Source organism: Aquila chrysaetos, chromosome 6 (genome assembly GCF_900496995.4).
Source record: "Aquila chrysaetos chrysaetos chromosome 6, bAquChr1.4, whole genome shotgun sequence".
Lineage (NCBI taxonomy): Eukaryota > Metazoa > Chordata > Aves > Accipitriformes > Accipitridae > Aquila > Aquila chrysaetos.
In genome coordinates, this window is record NC_044009.1 from 12,814,980 (window position 1) to 12,833,319 (window position 18,340).

Here is an 18,340-nt window from a genome sequence, read left to right on the forward strand (position 1 = left end):
GCACTGTGTTCACCAGCAAGCAGCTTGCAGTATTTAGACTATGGTCTTCAGTGGCTGAATACAAAACTGAGATCCTCAAGTCCTCCTGTTCAGGAGCTGCCTCATGTCAGAAGCATGGGCTGGTTGCAATACTTTCCATGTTGTACCGTCACAACTCTGGCATCTGGTGGGGCAAGTGCCCAGCACGGCTGCTGCTGGGAAGGGAGGCCAGTGTTTAAGGATTTGGATGCAGCTGCAGCAGAAGAGGTCCCAAACCTCCACAACCTGGCTTCATCCCTCGCTGTACCCAATAAGGCAAGCCCCGAGCACAGGATTTACCTTATGGCTGAGGTCCCCCACCAAATCTAGATAAAAGAAGGCAGCATCCTGCCTTTATTAGGTGGTTGGCTTATTCAGAGATGGAGACAGGCCTTTTGCCTTTGCTGCTCAAACACTTCCCTTGCTGGGAGCGTGCCTGGACAGACTGCAGAGCCGCTCTAGCTCTTCCAGGCCAACGTTTCCTGGGCGCAGGAGGCAGGGAGAGCTCAGCCCTGCACCTTGAACGCTTGCCTGGTCTGAAGGGAGGGCTCAGTCCTGGCTCCTGCTCCAGCAAAGGAACTTTAAATGAAGTCTACATGTTTGAATGAGAAGCACCAAGAGCAGCCTTCCTGCCCCCTTCATAGCCTGTTGCCTGGTACTTACTGTGTGCTCCTACCATGTGTGTTTAAACCCCCTCCAGTGAACAAGAGGATCTCAAGGAAGATATAAGAGCAAGCAGTATGTAAGCATCGTCACCTGGTAGGGCTTTTGACTGGCACAGGGAGCAGGGGGTAGGTGTATGAGGGGTAGGATGCAGTGGAAGATGTGGACAGAGAGATCTGTGAGTAGTTAACTTGTTGTTTGGAAGTGATTTCCTGGCTGCTTGCACTTGAGATGACATTGTTGGCTTAACTAGAGGGGTTGCTGTCTTCTGTGCTGAGCAGGAGGGGAGGATCATCAGTGCAGCCTGCATCCTTTGAGTGATGAGAAGGAGCAATACTTCAACAGACATCTTTCCCTTCTCTCTTAATAGTGTAAGATGATCAGGGCAGCCGTGCTTTATAGTTTCTGGTCTAAACCCATGCCACCTTTATTTTGAAAGCTTTCTTGTGTTGAGTGCTCACGGTCCCGCCTGTACAACTGTGCTTCCTGAGATCCTTGCTCATAATAGTCCTCTGCACTTTCTTTCCTTGGTGGTTGATACTCTCCAGTTTTGCTTCTAGGTTTGCTTTTGCTCTCTCTGCCCACTTTCTGCATACCCTCATTGGTAGCCTTACATTTGCTTGAACCTCTCCCAGCTGTTAGTATGACTGGTGTCTGAGCAGCACGCAGTTTCATGTGTGACTTGGCACACAGTCAGCTGAGGACCATATGCCGGCAGCACTGTGTGATTGAGGCTCTTTGTAAGTCCACTATTCAGTACTCCATAGCAGACTGCAAAAGAAAACAAGACTTAACATAAGGCCATAGAGAAAACATTGCACTTGGGTGTTTATTTCTTTTCTCAGGGTCCACCTGTCCACTATTTCTTCCAGTCTGCATGCAAAGAAAAGCCCTCCATGTCAGTAGGTGCACACAGTGACGCTCTCAAACAGATCTAAGTTAGTACACAGGAGGTCCTTGGGTTCCCCTTAGTCTGGGCCAGGTTCTGCCACCTCAAGTGACACCACGGTGGGTGCATAGCTAAGCAGTATCCACGGGCTTACTCTGTGTAGGTAAGGATGGCAGAAGGATGGGAGCATAGTAGGCAGTAACTGCGCCATTAAAGGTTGAGTGATAAACGTATCCACAGGGATACACAGCTTGTTGTAGTCAGATGTGTGAAGAGGGAAAAGTACTGATGGAGAAGGTAGGATTTGGGTAATTTGTTTTCCCCAGATATAGTTTAAGAACTGTTATTTGAAAACCTTTAGATTTAACAAATCAAAACAAAAAAAGGAAATAGATTTTTTAATTGCATCTAATTGATAATCTGGCTATTTTGGAGAAGAATAAGTCTTAATGCAAAAATATCTGTTTTGGTCAGAATAAACATTTTCCACTGGAGTAAAGAGTTGGAACATTTTGACCCATTCCTGCAGCAATGTCTCACTCCTGACTGCATGTAGTTTGGAAGAATAAGCTTATTTAAGGGTTCAGACTATTAAAAACATCTGCTTTCCCATGTATCCTGAAACATTGCAGTATTTGAAAATGGAGAACATGTATCATGCTTGTCCTAGCCACCATAAAACATCGGCTCCACAGTTTAAATTGTGGGATTTTAATTATGGTGTGGATATATTATTCAGTCTTATGTAATGCGCTTTTGGTTATGGTGCTGTGATCTCCTTTCCTTGGTTGGAACTGGGCCAGGTGACCATATTTGCAGTGTGTGGCCAAACATCAAATGCATCCACATAAGCAAAGTAATCACTTCCAGACTAAACACATTTCAAATTTGTTTAAAGTATTGAACAAGCTTCATCACTGGGAGATGGCTCTTCTGTGACATCAAGCTATGTTGATGTGTCACTGCTGATGCCAATCTCTTTTTCTCATGTTTAGGTCTAAAAGCACTAAGTCCCCTGAACTCCACTGAAATTTTCCTTTGACTGTGGTAACTCTTGGCTGAGGGCTAATCTCTCTCTTATGTCTGAGCATCTCTAAGTATTAATAGCGATGTCTTCAGTGGCCCCTGTGGAGCAAAAAGTTATACAGTTATCTTCCTCTTTCAGATGGGAAAACTGGATCATGAACAGACAATAATCCTCATCTGTTTAGCTTGGAATGGCTTGGGGGAAGCTGGTGACAGTGCTAGAGGAAAGCAGAGGTTTGGCATTAGTTGAATTCACTACAAGACCCTTATTTCTTTAGCAAAACTGCTGGTCATCAGTGAGAAAGGCAAGCAAAGATGCTGCAGATCTCAGCTGTGCTGGAAGAGCAAGTAGAGCCCATGTATGTGTGTGACTTCTATCCCTTCCAACTAATAGAGTTTCATAGTTATGATTTTTTTTTTAGGCTTTTTTCTGTTTTGATGTTTTGTCCTGATGTTATCCTGACAGCATGCTCTTCATTTCTTGCTTTCTTTGCCTTTTTATTTAATTCTCCAAAGCACTAAAGTAGGAGTCTCTACATTTATATTGTGGTTTTGAGACAGAGCAGTGAGCAGCGAGAGCTTCAGCTGAACTGCACATATTCTACATCCATTTATGTGCTGATCTGATCATGTCTCACACTGGTATGTCTGGCACCAAAGGCAGTGAGGATGTCCAGTGCTTGAAGGGTCTTTTGTAAGTGGTCCCACAGAGAGAGGGCAGTAGTGCCACTGTAGGTGCTGGCCATGAGATGTGATGCTTGGCTAAAGCTCTGCTCACGTTACAGAATAGGGGTAAAACAGGACAGCCCTCCCGCCTACATATATGCTCTTTTGCTCATTTGGCCGTCTTCTTGCTGGCTACATTTCTGCGGTTGTGGAAAGAGTTTATAACGCATCTGTGGTCCTTAAAGATTCTCTGGCTCCCTCTTTCTCTGGAGTTAAGGGTGCTATTAAATATAGCCTCCCACCAAATTCCAGTGACTAATCACACACAGACCATAGTCCCAAACCAGCCATGACTCAGACACCAAAGACCCCCTGAGTAACACTGCAGGAAGAGCTAACATGCTTCTTCCCTGGCCTTGCACAGGCAATGGGAATGCTGAATAAGAGCAACCCAAATAAACACAAGGGTGGTTCCTGAGACAAAAAAAAAAAATAGGCGCCTGCAGTCACTAGGTATTGTCCAATGTTAACGTTGAACTTTCACATGGCCACAGCTGAAGCACAGTGAAGAGGCTGAACATAGATGCTGTAAAGGTCTGGTGCAGAGTCAGCTGGCTGGCAGCGTGATAGGAGAAGTTCCCATCATGAAGCTTTCCTTTATGTTTAACAAGATATTTAAGCACATACCTCAGGGCAGAGAGGAGGTCTTGGGCCCAGTGACACAGTGTTTAAGCTTAGGCATAAGTTTGAGCATCCTACTGGAGTAATGCTTTGGATGAGAGTTAAAGGATGAGTTCCTGATTGAGCTCTTTCCCACTCAGAGATACAGTTTTCATCTTAGACTTCTTATGTTCTTTACAACTGAACCCTGCCTTCCCCTTTTAAAATAATTTATCTTGAATAGCAATGTACTCGGTTGTTTCAACCTGCTCCTGTAATGTTTGTGCTTGCTGCAAATATTTTTGTACATTCAAAAGGGTAATTTTTTTCTCTGATTGTACCTAAATAGTAAAGGACACATTGAAATGGATAGCATACAGGTTTTTTTCAAAATCATTTGAATACAAGAATGAAGATGGAGAGTTTGTGGCAAGTTGCTGTGTTTATTAACAAATGGGCTCAAAGGAATTAGCTTCCCAAAGCAACTGCAGCTGTTAAAAAGTCCTTCTAAATGATTCTGGCTTTTCTGAACACATTCTTATCAGTATGTTTATTTAAAAAAATACTCTTTTATCTACTGAGAAATGTCTATTCTGTTTTTTTCAGAACATGAAGTTTTGAAACTTAAAAAAAAAACCCCGTTTATATACCAAGAACAATCAAGATTTTCTTTAAGAAGATGCTTTCCTCAAAATTTTTATTTTGTTAAGAATAGGGCATTCAGAGATGAGGCTGGATGCATAGTTTTGTCATGTTTATGAAGTCATGAAAACATCTGGATACATTATGGAAACCCTCAACCAAAAACTTTTTGGAGTCTCTTTTTTATGTAATCATCCAGGCTTACTCCACTGAACTATGTATTTATTGGATTTGGATGGAAGATGAGGTAAGAATCAAACTGATATTGTTGAATTTAAGTGTATTGTTAAGATTGCATCACTTTAGGGATGTTAAATTGTGAATGTTAATTGTATGCACTTTTCAGTACATAGTTGCTACTTCTACAATTGATTCACAACTATCATGCTCATCAAACAAATCAACTAGAGAGCAATGCCTCTTCAATGTGTACTTAAAACAACATTGTGGGATGCCCTTTTCCTTTTTTTAAGTGTCAGAGAGCAAAGAAACAGAGTAAACTGTGTGCATGTCCCTGAGTTTGCAATGCCTCACTCATGCTTGACTTCATTAGCATCAGTTACTTAATTATGAAGTGGGAATATGTTTGTAGAATGAAATATAAAGTTTTTGTTTCTGTTGAATTTTTTTCAGAAATTTAAAAAAATTTTCTAGTGCTCTCAGATACCTTCATCTTTTTAACACCCTCCTTTATCTCATTATAGTCTTCAACTTTGGGAAAACTATAGCCCCTTGAAAGTTAATTTAAAGAAAAACTCCCCCTCTGCTTCCATAGACATCAGAATCTTTGAAGACACTGGACAGCATATCTGTACAGGCCTGACTGCTTCATTTGCCACTACCTTTTCAGTGTTTCAGTTTTACTTAAGTCACTTCTAAATAGCAAAAGGAAAAGTCAAATAACGGTAATAAAACCTGAGGCACCATTTAGTATGCACTGTCGCAGGATGAAGAGCTTCACGCTGGCTCTGTTCCTGTGTATCTCTATTGCTGCTAAATACCAGTGTATGGAATAATGCAGCATGTAGTGTATCAGTGACCTGTCCTTATTATCATTCACCTCTCTCCAGTCTTTGTCTCCTATAAAATTATTGATAATGTTTTCAACTGTTCTTGAAGTCTGATATGTTATAATACTGTTACTTGCAGATGTGATGATACCCACTCTGTTAAGAATAGCTGTATTAGGTGGGCCCAAGGGTCCATCTTGCCCAGTATCATGTCTACAGCAGTGGCCATGAGTGGATGCCTGAGAAGGGTGAAGCTCAAGGTTGGTATATGTGATATTTCCCCCTTACATTCTCCTGTCCTTCAGCAGTTTTCAACCCAGGAGTTACTTGAGTCTATTTATCTCCAGGTTCTTATATGCTTTCTTACTACTATGTCTCTGCCTTGAAATTTTTCAGATATCACAGATATACCTAGGAGAGTGTCTGTTTCCAGGCTGAGCAGAAGAGTTCAATTAAGCTTCTTATTGGAGTGACTTTCAGTTTTCCCACACAGCAGCGTCAGAGCAGGTTAGTCTGTAATGAGAATTACACCTCTATAAGTATTTCCAAAGAAGCCCGTGAAGTAAACTACTTGAAATGATAAAATGAAAGAAGAATGTGATAGCTATAACATTTATTTCTTCCTGTTTGCAAGGCCAAAACAAGCTGGAAAAGAAAGGAGGAATGCAAACAGAAATATACAGGAATATGACCGTTGATGACAGTAACTTTGTTCTTCATGTTGGGAAGTTTTCTGCTATCAGCCCGCTTCAGGATAGCTGGTGACACCTCGGGTTCCCTGTATACACAAGTCATTCACTGGATTCAACACAATGAGTGAGGCCTTCAGTAATCAGTAGAGAAAGACTGATAGCAACAAAATGGTGCCAGTTTACACCAACTCATCTTTGGTTCTAGGGTTAGTCTCTGCTTTTGTTTTATTTGAGCCACTGCTGAAATTGCTAATCAGTGAAGGAGCTAATCAGTAGGACAAAACACTTTCATGGAGCAATTATTTCCCCACTTTCCAACACTGCTGATAGTGTTGGAAAAGGCCATGTTTTCTCTGTGTTCTTCAGGTAGCACACAGGTTTGAAGTGTTTCAGTTTCTTGCAATCCAGATATACAATGGTGTAACTGTATTCAGTTGTGCTCTGCAGGGAAAAGAGGTGGTCAAAGAGTAGAAAGGCATTCCTTACTACAAGGTGGGACGTAACCTGGGATGCTTTCCAACAATCTGTGCCTGAAACTGAAGCCAGCCAACGACTGGAGGAGAGTTCCCAGTCTCTTGAAATCCCATGTCTTAATCTAGGCTTGGGGGGTTGCTGGACTGTAACAGCTAAGGGAGACCAGAGCAAAGATAACTGCTACCTACAAAGCTGCTGTGGGAGAATGGCTTGTATCTGAGCTGAAAACAAGTCAGAAACTGGCAGATCAGTGCCCAGCAGCAGCCATGCAGATGGCCTGGAGGAAGCAGCTGAAAGCAAACAAGCATTGGTTTTGTATTGTTTCCAAGAACTGGCTAGGTCACCTCCTTATCTGTGATTTATGTATCTCCTGAATAGGCTGCTCAAAGGTCTGGATGAGAGGGCTCACCACCTTGGAATTAAAGCTGGGAAATGCTTTTGGAAAAACAGAAGATGTGCTGGATGAGGATAGTGTTGTCCCTCTGGCCTGGCAGGTTCGTATAAGGGTTTTTTTTTTCGATTAAGAGGAGAAACTGATTATATTATTTGGAGAGAGGTATTCCTTGGAAGAATCATGATTTACTTACATGCCATGTACGTGATGTCCTGTTGCTATGATCTCAAAAGAAACAAAACAGTTTCCTTGTCAGAAATCTCCAACTCTCTTCAGCAGGCTCTGTGCCTCAAAAGCTCTGTCTGCCTTCCTCCTTATACAGGCGTGCCTCCTGCTGCTTCCTTTAGGCTTTCTTCTTTGCTTAGGTACTTGAAAGACAGGATGCCTTGTCTTTATTTAGGTCTTTGATTGTCTGTGGATCTCATAGTCAGTCGTTACCAGCTTCCAAAGTAATTGTGTGTTTATAATATTCTGGAAGGACAGAGATTTAGCTCTGGAGTAAAACAAGACGACATTTCTACTGACTTTTTTTTTTTTGCATCTCACTCTTTGGACTGTGTATAGCTTTTCTACTTGTCACCAAATGGTAGATTCTTCACCCCTTGTGGACTTTAGAATAAGATTGAAAGATAGGCATGATGAAGGATAATTGGATTAAAACCAGTGTTTGGTTGAGGTAATGTGATGCTTCCTTCTGGCCTTAGTTTCCAAATTTATAACTGAAGGACATGCAGTGCCTAGTGTCAAAGCTGTAGTGGAAAGTAGGTAAGTGTGGAGGACAAGAAGAATGTAGCACTGAATTACAGGAGAGAGACTATCCTATAGCAGGGTGGGATAATCTGGTCCAGGTGGGAGCACATGTGCTATCCACAGTGTCTCAGAGCACAGTTATTGCATGAACGATGTTACATGACATTATTGCATGAGTGGACTACGCTCATTCATTTCAGCTCTGTTCTTAGGGCTGACAATAGTGAGAAATTTTGTGCCAACCACACCTCCCTGGGGATTTCTTGGCTGTTTGTGTAATCTGTAATCCTTTATATACTGGGCCAGATGATCTCCAGCAATGTGGGGCTTCCCCTTCCTAGGGCGGCTGCTGTTTGCTCTGGGATTTCCCAGCATATTCAGGCAGCAATGAGTCTACTTCTTGCATGGAAGGCTCAGATCTACTCTGGATGCACAAATTGATTGTGTGGCATATGCGCAGCCCTCCGAGAGCTGGATTTCACTGAGCTGCCGTTCACCATTGTGCAGGTCTGTCAGATACTTGCTGAAATCTTTGACTAATGGAGAGAATCTTAAATGCCTTTCAGACTCAGTCTGTGGGCAGGAAAAAAGCATAAATATGAAGAAATATGACCATATCTGACAGACTGTAAACTGCGACTGATTTATATTCTGTAGTGCGACTGGGCCCTGCCTGAACTGCAATAGAAGGAAATTTGCCTTGCAATCAGAGAGTTTTTACATGTGTATCTATTTCTGTCAAACCAAGTGGGAAAACCTTTGGATCCCATTCAGCAGGTGGAGAGTGAGAAGACTCAGTCACCAAACTTAGAGTCCGAGCAGAGCTGGTTACTCTGTCCCAATACATACAGTATTTGACACAAAGATTGATTTCTGCTGGCTCACTTACTGGGGATTTTTTTTTGTTGCATGTTGCAAAATCATGGCCTGTTAATGGCCTGACAGCAGCTTCTATTCTCTGCTGTGCACCATGGTGCGAGCTAGACCTTCATTACTCTCAACGTGTGATGAGGAATGGGCAGTTTCTAACTTAATTGCGTGGTCTTGGTCTCCTCCTTATCATCATTCCCAGGTTCCGTAGGACATTTTTCCAAACATCTCATCTCTTACATATGGCCTGCAATGGGGGACAAGATTTTCATAAACCCTTAGCAGCTGTGAGACATAAGATGGGATTTTTCCAAAGCACTTACCCTATGAACTCCACTTCTCTTGAAATAAGTGGTGAATGATCTCCATTTCCGTCGGTCAGGGTTAGAACAACAATAGGAGTTTTGTAAAATCCCACAGATGAAGCCATGATTTTGGCATTCACCATCCTGAATGAATTCTCTTTAAAGACAAGAAAGAAAATCCCAACAAGAGACCCTAAATGAACATAAAATTTTCCCCATTCATTTCAGCACACAACGTGGGAGCAGAGAGCTCTTGTGAACTTGCCTGAATGTTCCTGCCCTTTTATCCTACAAAACAGATACAAACCAAATGATCTGAACAAAAGTTGATGAATTTTTCAGATAGGTAAACGTGTAATCTTCAGTTAAATGAAACTTGGCCTTGAAGTATCAGGACTTTTTGTGAACGGCCTCCGCTCTAGAGATTGTGACATCTTTCTTAGGGGAGACAGGTTTCTGCTAAAATTATCACCAGTAGCAACCCTGGCCCTGAAATCTGTCATTAGGCTGTAGAGTTAGTTACAGAATTCAGGTCACTAGTGGGTATAGTATTCGGTGGATACGTTCACCAGTTCAGTGGGTGTAGCAGCTACAACCTGTGGTCTAGACTCCCACCAGAATTCACCCCAGGCTGACTCAGCTGCCCATGGTTGTCTTCTCCATTGGCTTGAGGAATGACAGCCAGCAGGGTATGATGCTGTATCACTTCCTTGCTGCTAGCCAGCCCAGAGGGCCATTAGGCATGTTTGACTGGGTCCAGTTCTGGGAGAAAGGCTGAACTTCAATTTCATTGCTCCTGGGGCCTGTTCCTTGAGGCCTAATGTAGTGTTGTACCCCCTCAAAAAGAGGCAATACAGCCTTTTCCTGTAGCTGATTAAAATAATTCAGTATCCTCAATATCACCTGGCTTGGCAAAATGCTGAAGTTTGAGTGAAAACTCCATTAAAGCCAACTTTTATTTAAGTTCTCCATCTCCCAGATGTATCACTGTAAAGGCTCCAGCTGTCTAAGCAGGCAGAATAGAGCTGCCGCTCCCTGTCTGTGTGCAGTGTGTGTTCCTGGCTCTGCATGTCCGTGTGGTAAAAATAGACATATTTTAATTCTATTGGAAATATTAAGGGCTTAATTATCATCTGCTTTGGAGCTTTTTTCAGCCGAGACTAAAGAGATATGAAGAATTTGGCTGCTGTTCTCTGCTCCTGCACCACCCAGCCATAATGAGAGCTAGAGCAACTCAGTGGCTACTGTATTTTTAGTGGCCCCTCTGGCAGGAAGAGATTACAGGGAATGCAGCTACCTCAATACCCCCTTGTTCCAGGCATGTGTCTGTCTGTCCCCAACAGACCCCTTGGCTGTGTGCGTAGCTGTTGTAGGAGCTAGCTTTATATGAAAGAGGGAAAGAAAAATCTATTTATAGGCAGTCTGAGCGGCACATTATTCAAGGCTAGGTTGTTGACTCATGCCCATCTGATATCATTTAAAGGGTTAGATATTGCCAGCGAACAAAAATAAGAGCTGTTACTCCCTTCTAGTCAATAGAATTAACTGTTCTTAAGCTGACGTTTGCTTTACAGCAGAAGAAGCATTGTGTCTCAAGGGTCCTGTTATAAATATATATATTGCTGAAAAGGTGTTAATCCAGATTTCCTTGGGATTATGGTGATGGAAACAGAAATATGAGGGCAGCAAAACCAGCAGAGAGCCTTCAGCTCTGTTGTCTGTCGCTTATGTTCATGTCTTAAAAGGATCTGCAGAAATCAAGGGGGAAGGAGACAAAAGGCAGCCCTGTTAACGCCAAGTGTTCCTTCTTTTCCACGGTAGAGTCTTGGAAAGGCCCTTCCCTCCTCCCCCTCATCCCAGCCTGTCTCAGGAGTGTTCTCTTTGTTAAACAGAAACTGTTCTGTTTCCTGTCTGTCTTGGGCCATTGGCTTTTGGCATCAATTTTCAAGCCCTCAATCACTCTCTGGGGATGCGCACTGGAAAGCTGATGGGAACTGATTGCCTATCAGCAGCTGAGATGCAATTCTTGGCTTCACTATTCTTGGGAATCACAGTGTACAGACCTGGAGAGCATCATGCACATAGCGTAAGAGACCAAGCACCTCTCGTGGGCTGAGTGCATGAAATCCTGAAGCAAATGCTTATTGCAAACTTCAGGGCACGAGGGAGGTGGGAGGGAAAAATACCAGCTCATAAAGCTTTGCCTGTTGGCTCAGGAGCAGGGAAAGAAATACAAAAAGAATGACTGTAGTTCCTTTTCTTTTAGGTCACAACTGAAATTAACCATGAGATATTTAACACTGAAGTGGAGGAGAAAGCTGAAAAACTAGGAGAGCAACTACTTGAAAACTGGTGAGCCAAATGTCTCTTTCCAAAAAGAAAGTTGCAGGACTTCCTTGGTGTAAGGTTGCACTTATCAAAAATATCCTTGTCTTTCTTTCGCACAGCTGGGATAAAGAAACTGAGGCCAAGGCTCCAGGCATCCTGCTTGAAATGTAGCATATGGGGAGATGCGTCAGGCAGGTGGGGAAAACTGGCTGTGAAACAGGCCTCCCATATACACCTTACACTGTGGCTGCTCTGGGCCAGGTTGACTCTGTGAAACCAGAGCAGAAGCCATAGATGAGAGAATGAGAAGACAGAGCTGAACTCCTCCTTACAGCTGCTTTAATTCCCTTTGCTGCCCAAGTCTGACCATGATGGCCATCATGTCCCATTGAAGGGATACTAATACCTGCTCTTTAGAGAAGGTGGACCCTTTGGCTCAGAGTAGTGGCAATGGTACCTTGACTGTACTGTTATAATCAAGCCTAATCAACACCAAATGGTGTTTTGCCTCTAGAACAGTTTGTATATATCATGATAATAATAGCCATCTCAGAAATATTCCTGGAAGTGTTTGGTTTTTTCCCAAACGAGGATGGGGGCAGAGAAAATGGCATTCATAAGAGTCAATACCCTAGTTGATCCCAACCCTTTGTGGGGTCTGGAAATACTTCTTTAAAGGGCTGCTCTGTCTCAGTAGATGCATTAAACAAAATTTAGTCTGCTGCTCTTCGGGTTAGAAGTGCCTATGCTGGGCTGTGCTCTTTCTATCTAACTAGGAAACTTATCCTGGACCTGAAAAAAAAAAAACAAGAACCCTTCCCTGGTACAGATAAATTCCTTTGTAATAAAAACACATTTTCTTTTTCTGACAAAATGAGATTTTTCATGAGGTGAGTGGGAGAAAACTGCATCCAAAAACACACAGCAAGAAAGCACATCGCAAGAATATAGGCAAAGTAGTCATCAACAATTAGAATAGTCTCTTGGAGAGGGGCCTGAAATATCAAAAAAGCCGCTGTCTTTGTGATATGTTCATTAATGATGTGCTAATAGCTGAGACATGTCTGTAATAACTAATTGGTTTTAAAAAAAGCTAAGCAGAGCCAGGATCCTCTTTGGACTGAAAGGGCATTTACAGTTTGTCAGCAAGGCAGACATTAGGATTGTACCCAGCAGCTCTGTTAAATCACAGCCATGGTTCAGCAAAGCCCAGAAAGCACATGCCTAACCCTACCCTTCCTCCAAAAAAACTTGTGATATATATAGACAAGACAGAGCAAAAGAAATATTGCTGTTATTGGAGAAAGGGGTAAAGTTGAAGTGAGTTGGCCAAGTCAGGCAGGAGGCCCATGTCAGAGCCAGGAGCTGAAATCACCTCTCCCGAGGATGGTCTTTAATGTTGTTGCCAAAGGCAGGCTCCCCTCTAATCAAGAACTGACCTCCCTGCAGCTCCTTGTGTGAGATCCCCATTCTCCATAGGACCTGCCACTTGGATCCAGCTTCTTACTTTTATTTTTTTTGCTTGTCTGCCCATGGTCAGCTTTCCGAGTGGACCATGCTAGAATAAGCATCACCAGTGAAAGGCTTTGAGAGGGCTTTTCCTATTGGAAAAAACAAGCAAACAAACAAAAAAACCCCAACCCACAAAAAGCCTTCTCTGATGTTCTTTTTAACCCGAACTCCCAGAAAAGTTTAATGCCAGGGTGGAGGACTAGGTTGTGCAGTGTGGCCCAAAAGGTGGGGAGGAGAGGGAGAGCAGGAATTAACCCTGTGGCATGTAGTGAGCAGAGATCCCAGCACAGGGCAGGGACTTCCAGGATCTGCTCTGCAAAACCCAGGGGGAATGGATGAAAGCTCAGCCCTGACTGCAGGCAGGAGGGATGGAGTTAACCGAAAACAGAATTTCACCTCTTTGCTCTTCTGCTCCTCCCTTTTAGGAAATCCTTGAAGAAAGGAGCTGGTTTTACAGAAACGGAGGTGGCCCTAGGAGTTTGAGGGGCTGCGAGGACAGACTGCTTGCCTGCCTGCCCGCTGGAAGCCCTGCACCAGAGGCAGAGGCTGTTCCCTGGAGTAAAGGAGGTGAGTGAGCAGGCTGAGCCAACACTGCTGTGCTTGATGGTGGTGAGGAGCATGTCAGCAGCAGAGACATGAAGTGTGCTGAGCAGCAGTGGAGAGCACAGGGTGGCCATGCCTGAGCAAGGTCCCTTCCTGCCAGCTCAGCTGTGTTCAGCAGGAGGAGTGGGCTCAGGCCCCGGGCGGTGAAGCAGGTGCAGGTCTGCATCCTGTACAAGCAAGCACATTTCAGTATGTTGATAACAGACCCCATTCACAGGCCGATTGTTGAGAGCAAGAGGCAGAAGGAGCAGCGTGAGAGGCAGTAACTTAAAACGGAACATTTTCAGAGGAGCTAGTCCAGTCCACCCTGCCCCAGGATGTTCACCTTACAGATAGATGCTTTTCAGTGGGGATGCAGTCCCTGCCTAGTTGCATTTGCCCAATCCCTGACCTTTTAGGTCAGTGGGAAGAGTCCCAGGCAGTCAGCAGGCTTGGGAAAAAGCCCCAAATGACAGAGGAAATTAGACTTTGGGATCTTTGAACTGTTATTGCTGTTTGACTCATGGCTGTGGGTATTTTTCTCTCTGTGCAGCTGTTGGGAGAACTGGGGGTGGCTACTGGGAGATGATGGAACACATGTGATGTCCCTGAGGTAAAAGAGCTCTGTGGTGAGACCTTTAAAGTATTACGGCAATCCTAACAACCAGCAACTCTGACAGGCACTGCTGTCTTGCAGGACTGTATCTGGGGGAGCAGACATTGGCTCTGTTGTGAAATTCCTTGAGTTATTTGTGCAGTGATAGCACCCATCGCCCCGAGCGTTACGTGAGCAAGGTCAAAGGGATGGTCTGTTGCCCTCAAGAAACTTACTGCTTACAGAAGAAATAAGAAATAGAAGTAAAGGGGCTGTTGCAAGTTTTAAATCCTAAAAGGAAGAGGATTGGTCAAATGTTGGTGGTGAAGACCAAGCTCCTCTAGCTGCTTTTAGGTGCTTTCTCAAATGGGGCTGGCTCTCTAAGGACAGTTTTAATGAAGTGAAAAGGAGCTCATCTGCTCCAGAAGTTAGGACTGAGGATCACCCCATCCTTGTTGGCCAGGTCCTCTATCACTCGTACAGAGAAAGAGAGGCACTTAGCCTCTGACTGCTGTCAGGCTGCAGCTAAGGAAGCCGCATGGCTGTGCTCCTCGCAGCTGCTGGCTCCTCTCTCTTCCCAGCTCTGCTTCTAAGAGGGGTCAGAGTCAGGGCAACAGTCGAAGTGCCAGGGAAAACTTTCAGTGGTGATAGCTGTAGTTTCTCCTCCATCTGCAAAGCTGAAAATGGAGAGAGACCAAAAAAAAGTCTGAAACCCCATAATGGTGATGATAATCCCCAATTGCCTCATAGTCAGTCTCATCTCACCCCACCCTTTGCTTTCTTCTCCAGAAGGAAAATGTTTCCCCAGCATTGCTGGCACCCTTAGCAGGACAGATCCGGTGCAGGAAGTGTGTTGGGGGTCAGGCAGGGAGATAGCATGAAGGGCTGGGATGGGATGCTGGGTTTCTTTCAGGACAGTGAGTTCAGATCATTGCTTTGCCAGAGGTTTTTTCCACGTGACCTTAAGCCTGCCTTTTAAACCCCTTTGCTTCAATTCTCCAGCAATTAAATGGGATAGTACTTTTGTCTGTAGCTGTTTGGAGTGTAAGCTCTTTACGGCAGAGGCTGTTCCTTGTTCTTGTGTACATCTCCTAGCATGCCTGGTCCTGGCTGTAACCGCTCCCGCAATATCCCTTTTAATGAGAGAGAATGAGCACATGTCCTCCTCTCCCTGCTCAGGATCGGCCGGTTCTTCCCCTTTAGGTTTGCTATCACAGCAGTTGCACCAGGGTCAAGAAGACAGGAACTGACTCTGAATTGTCCAAGTGTGAAAGCACAGCATGTGTACTGGTCAACCCTGAACTTCACGCAAATCCATTGCCTGAGCCGGAGGGGAACACAGCAGCTTCCCCAACATATGTCTAAATAGAATTGCCGCACAGTATAAATTAGCCAGGCACATTTGCAAAAAACATGAGGCAGTCTCTGCTCAGAGAGGGAAGTCCCTGAAGGTTGTGTCTCAGCCCACAGCATGCCTTGGGACAGGCTGTGTGTATACTGAGCATCTGGGTCCCTCTGGACCGCTGGGCTCTCACTAGCAGAGCTGGCCATAGGACTCTGAACAGGTGTTGCAAATTTTGCTCCTTCTCTTTTACAAGCAGGGCAAGACCAGCTGTTATGCTCTGAGGTCATTAATGATTTCCAGGATTGCCAGGAAATAGAAAATACTTCTGCAGCATACAATGTGTAGGGCAAACAAATAATATACATACACATGGAAGAAAACAGACCGGGGTGTAGTATTGTATGAAATATTACAGTGGAGTGGCTTCCAGCGGTTTTGCCTTAGGAAGCTGCACAGCTGTTTCAAGCTGTTGAGCACTTGGGGAGATGATCTGTATTTGCATGACAAAGGCAAAAACAACATAGTTCTCTACATTACCTCTTTCTTGGTGTGCCACGCAGGGGTGCCTTCCAGCTCCTTGCTCAGAGAGGGGATAGGACTGCCTCTGCCTGCAGCCAAGGATCTCCGAGGTGTTACCTTGTCACTCAAACCCACCTCTTATCTGGAGAACTTGGTGTTTTGGGCTGTAGCCCAAAAAGCCAAATGAAAGCCTGCTGAAGCCAGTGGGAATGTTTCCATTAAATGCTCAAGGGCTTGCCTTGGATTTCATTTGCTTTCTGCAAATCTGACCCAAAGCCAGTGGAATGACTCTGTTTTGGGATACTCACAGTGTCCCTTAGAGGAGTGTTGCAGAGGTTAGGAAGAGCTCGCTTCCAGCCGGGAAGCAGGGCCCTACCAGGAGCACGTGGGGTCCCATGGACCTAATCACCCCTGAAGCCTTAATGAAGCACTTTTATGGGGCAGGGTCGCTTAGCGCTGCTGTCAGGCACTCGGGTACAAATCATCTGCTGCTCCCAAGGCAGCTGTGCGTGCTCGGAGGTCGGCTGCGACGTCCTCTGCTCGTGCAGTTTTGCAACTGGCCATCGACATCTGTCTCAAGGAAGCCGTTGACTTCTCTGGGACAGGCAGGATCAGGCTGTACTCCTAAATCAGTTATCAGGAGTCTGACTCAAGTGGGAGGCAAACGGGCTTGTGATAAAAATGCCTGGATGTTTCATTTGCGGCCAAGAAAGGGAGCTTAGTTTTCCTGGACTGGCGTAGGTTTCCTACGTTTTGACAGTACAGTTTTTGTTTTGACACTATCAAAACATTTCATTTTTATGTACTATGCCTTTTTGATGGAGATCCTTTTATTAGAATATGACTTCAGTATGCTATATACCATGTTCTATTTTTTAACTGTTATTGCAACAAACTATTTCTGCATCATTGAAAAGGAGAGGGTTTATGTTACCAGAAAAAAATCAGCATAACTTAAGCAAACTATACTATATTTCTGTGGTTTTTTTAAGCAATTCACTGATAAATTTCCACAATGCAATTTTTATTTAATTTGCTGTGTTCCATCTAGGAGCTTAGACAAAAATATTGGGGCTTTCCAGAGAACAAAGATTATACCTACCAGTCCTCCTGAGCGTGATTCTTTTTGCAGAGATAAGGATGCATTCATTTCGTTAGTGTGAGAGTCCCTTTATATACCTATTTCATGACCCATGTGGTCTGGCAATCAGAACCTGCAGTAATTTAACATTACCGCTTTCGTATCAGTTATTAAATGTACCTGAATTACAACAGCACCCAGGAGCTTTAACTGACCCTGAGGTTGGATACCACACAGAGTCAAAGAGTCCCTGCCTAGTGTAATTGCATAAAATAGCCGAGAGAGATATTGTTAATCCTCCTATTTTATGTCTGGGGAATTTAGGAGTGGAGAGAGGAATTATTTCCCAAAAGTTGTGCAGGAAATCAGAGGGAGATGAAACCATGAACACTGGTCCCAGGACTCCCACGTAGGAAGAGGATCCCCAGTAACTCTGGCAGGTGCTACCTGTGTTTCCCATTCTGTTTTGCCAATGGTTTCTCCAGATGCCAACCTTCTGTAGTGAGGTGCTGTAAAGCTCTTTCAGGAGCAACCACTCTGTCCTGTTGTTTAAAATTTTGCTGTGTTCTTGAGGTAACAGAAGTTTTCCTCCCTCACTTGAAACTTGTGGTATCTTCAGCTGTAGCATCACAGGAAATCAATCGATATGATCCTGCATAAAATTGTTTTCTCAACAGCTTCATCCTATCCAAAATTCTTAATTTCTGAAGGTTATCCCAAGAGTGATGGTTAATACATGCATCTTTTTGAATTTGCTCAGAGTTAGTGGCTTACCAGGATTGTTCCAAACTTAAAAGTCAAATTTGGGAGTAAAAAAGTGCTTAAACAGATTATTGTGGTTTGATGGTCCTACTTGGGTAGATGAGTGCATCTTTGCATCATATGTATGGCCTCTACTCCAGTTCATCTGAAGGATGGCCTGATTTCACTGCCAGCAAACTTTTTTACTCCATCTGGGTGAAACTGGATGAAATGACGAGGACTGGCCAGTCAGATTGCAACACAAGGGTAGGGATTGCAATATTTGTGGTATGCTGAAGTAGAAATCTGGTGCAGTGGAGTCTGGCTTGAAGCAGAGACTACAACTCCTGCCTGTTCTGGAGACATTCCTACAGTCCCATGTAAGGAATTAGAGGGCGTTTTACTCAGTAGATGCACAACACTGCTAGTGCTTTAGGACAGATTTACACATAGGGTGATTGGCGACAGACTACCCTGCAGCATGATTTGTTTGGGTTTACAGATTTCAAAGTGTTCTAATCGCCTTTTAAACAGCTATTCCTTTATTCAAGGAAACCTGCCGCAGGCTTTCCCAGTTT

The 18,340-nt window shown here is 44.0% G+C and overlaps 1 long non-coding RNA gene across 2 annotated transcripts in view; it reads left to right on the forward strand.

Moving 5' to 3' along the window:
* Positions 1 to 4,564: 4,564 nt before the first annotated feature.
* LOC115343347 overlaps positions 4,565 to 18,340 on the forward strand; it is a 29,930-nt gene continuing 16,154 nt past the window's right edge. Inside the window, exons 1-6 of one of the 2 annotated variants that reach the window (XR_005932735.1) lie at positions 4,565 to 4,811; positions 5,714 to 5,834; positions 7,119 to 7,234; positions 11,326 to 11,411; positions 11,507 to 11,582; positions 13,325 to 13,466. This is a non-coding gene — a long non-coding RNA (uncharacterized LOC115343347). The remainder of the gene's footprint in view (positions 4,812 to 5,713; positions 5,835 to 7,118; positions 7,235 to 11,325; positions 11,412 to 11,506; positions 11,583 to 13,324; positions 13,467 to 18,340) is intronic. The other variant, XR_003924086.2, reaches the window with a different exon arrangement.